The sequence below is a fragment of the Tenrec ecaudatus genome, chromosome 9, assembly GCF_050624435.1.
Source record: "Tenrec ecaudatus isolate mTenEca1 chromosome 9, mTenEca1.hap1, whole genome shotgun sequence".
NCBI lineage: Eukaryota > Metazoa > Chordata > Mammalia > Afrosoricida > Tenrecidae > Tenrec > Tenrec ecaudatus.
The window spans coordinates 59,843,870-59,844,695 of record NC_134538.1 but is presented as its reverse complement, the minus strand read 5'-3'; the positions used below and the strand labels follow the sequence as shown (position 1 = coordinate 59,844,695).

The 826-nt window shown below is 38.0% G+C and overlaps 1 non-coding gene across 1 annotated transcript; it reads left to right on the top strand.

Annotated features, from left to right (window-relative positions):
- Positions 1 to 435: 435 nt before the first annotated feature.
- On the top strand, positions 436 to 599 carry LOC142457390 (U1 spliceosomal RNA). Its single transcript, XR_012786145.1, has one exon. It is a non-coding gene; the product is annotated as a U1 spliceosomal RNA (small nuclear RNA).
- Positions 600 to 826: the final 227 nt, after the last annotated feature.

The window sequence follows — 826 nt, the reverse complement described above, 5'->3', positions numbered from 1 at the left end:
CAATGCTGATTCATAGGGACCCCCTGTGGGTTTCTGAGACTGTCATTCTGTACTGAGTAGAAAGGCCAGTCTATCTCAAGCAGAAGTGCAGGTGGTTTTCAATTGCTTACCATGTGGATTGTAGCCCAACACATATCCACCACCCACCACTTCTCTCTCTCTCTCAAATATATATATATATATATATATTTATATATAATGTTTTTCAAGCCAGAATGCTACCTTTAAATGCTTATGAGCTACGTAAATTATAAGCTAGTAAATTATAATGCAGTGCTAGAGAATCTGTGATAATTCATTGATATAATTACTTATTTTCTTATTCCTAATATATTGTTAGTGTTGTTTGCTATGCAGTGAGTTCTGATGCATGGTGGTCTATGAAAGAGTAGAACTGCCCCATTTCTAGATCAAAAGTTTGTAAAGGTAGACCTAATCCTTACCTGGCAGGGGAGATGTCTTGATCAGGAAAGTAGTTTTTCCAGGGCAAGGCTCATCCATTGGACTCCAGATGTGCTGACCTCTGTGATTTCCCCAAATGTGGGAAAATCAACTGCACAATTTGTGGTAGTGTTGGATTGCATCCGTGCTCTTCACTGCATTTAAAAAAAGGGGGTAGACCGTCCTTTGTTTTTGTTTTCCTTATGCAGAATCGCTAGTTTGTAACTGACTTATTCATCAGCAAACCACCAGGGATCGTAGTTCCTCATATAAAGCCTAGGGAATCACCAATTTTCATATGATGTTACAACACAATTATTAAAACCATCGTTGCCAGCCGATATTTTAATTATCTATCAATCTCTCTAACATCTCTCTATAACAC